The sequence below is a fragment of the Dromiciops gliroides genome, chromosome 4 (assembly GCF_019393635.1).
Source record: "Dromiciops gliroides isolate mDroGli1 chromosome 4, mDroGli1.pri, whole genome shotgun sequence".
NCBI classification, from domain to species: Eukaryota; Metazoa; Chordata; class Mammalia; order Microbiotheria; family Microbiotheriidae; genus Dromiciops; species Dromiciops gliroides.
The window spans coordinates 330,945,955-330,947,824 of record NC_057864.1 but is presented as its reverse complement, the minus strand read 5'-3'; positions in this window follow the sequence as shown (position 1 = coordinate 330,947,824).

The window sequence follows — 1,870 nt, the reverse complement described above, 5'->3', positions numbered from 1 at the left end:
TTTCAAATAATTCCCCTGTCCTACCCCACCACTCTCCATACCCACACTGATATCTGTGCTGGTCACTTCTTTTTTTTTTTCCTTATGAAGAGGCTTTGTATAAGTCATACCAGATTCAGCATCTTATAGCAGCACATCATTCTTGCCTTTAGCTATTTTCTGTTTTTGCTGCATGACTTGTTCCAATCTCTTTAGATCCTGTTTTTAGGCTTTATCCCTCCTACCAGTAAAGATCTGGGAAAAAAATGCCAAGGAAGCTGTCAGTATTCAGTAGCTTAGTTTTGTAACTGAGGCTATTCTTAAGATAGCTGAAGAAATAACTTAGTTTTAAACAAAAGAGAAAAGTACTGGAATTGAAGTTAGAAAACAAGGACCCAGATTCATGTTCTTATCCTTACTATTTGAGTAATACTTAGCAAATTATTCTCTGATCAATAACTCCGTAATTTAACCTAAAAAAGGAAAGGATTAGAATAGAAGATCCCTAAGATCTCAGTCAGCAATAAAAATTCTCTAAGATTAAGTTTTGAACAAATATTTTTAATAAGTAATATTATTTCTGTACAATTATCAAGAAAACAAGAACAACAAATAGTGATCATTGCCAATGAAACAGGAAAAAAATAGCGTGATCTTATTTAGGAAATGGCCTCTTGTTATGAAAGGCCAAAATTTCATGAATTTTACTTGCTGAAGGTAACTGGGAAGTATTTCTCAAAAGACAACTCAAATAAAATAAATGACTAGTCATGTTTAACTCCTAGAAATTTAAGAAGAAAGGAAAAAATAATGAAAACAATTTGAAAAGAACAATTGGGTCAAATTGTTTTGGCTTTCTTTATGGTGACAACAGATTCAATCAAGGGTAGAAAAATGTGAAACATAGAATAGCTCATTCTACCATTTCAAATTTTTTTTAAAAAACCTTTATTTGTAAAGTGTCAACAACTCTTGAATTTTCTCTACCAGTTAATCTGATATGAGCATTACAGTCCATATTATTTCAAGGAAACATGGTGAGTGTCCCTTCACAATATATTACATATTCTAGACAAGAAAGGAGCACTTCCATACTTAATAAATTCAATGATGATATGCTTACCCCAGAAATTATTAAAGAGGCAACAAAAACAAAAATCCATGGAGGGCAAGCAATGTTTCCACATAGGGATCTTTCTTGGTCATAGTAATAGAGCACCTAGAAGAATCAGAGACAGAGACAGAGGCAGAAAGACACAGACACACAGACACAGAGAGGCAGAGACGTAGAGAGAAGATAACATTCATCTCATTACCTTTTAGGAAAAATTCCTAGCTACCTTAGTAGAAACACAGATAGATAAATAGATAGATAGATAGATAAGTGGATGAATTAATGATCAAATATATTTATACATATATGTGTGTATATATGTGCATACACACACACACACATATATATATATAATGAACTGCTGTATTATTATAACAATAATCCTAAATTTTCAGCCACATAGTTACTTTCTGTGATGAGGATGAATATTTCTAAGGATTACGTTTTCTGATATGATTGATATGATTTGGGATTACCTTGACATGAAACCACATAGTATTTCCAGCTTCAAGGGAGACAGACAGAGATAGATAGACATTGAAAATGAAAGAGAGAGACAGAAACAGAAAGATTTGGTTTTATTGATCTAAGGCAGATAAAAGAAGTTGGATTTTAATGACACTGAAGATAATGATAATGGATGGTAATGCAACTAATGTAACCTATACGAGTAAGCTAACCTTATAAGTGAATGTCCATATTTAATCCAAAAATAATTTTGTTCATGAAACCTTTAACTTTATAAAAAATAAGTCACAATAAGAGCCCTTAAATAAG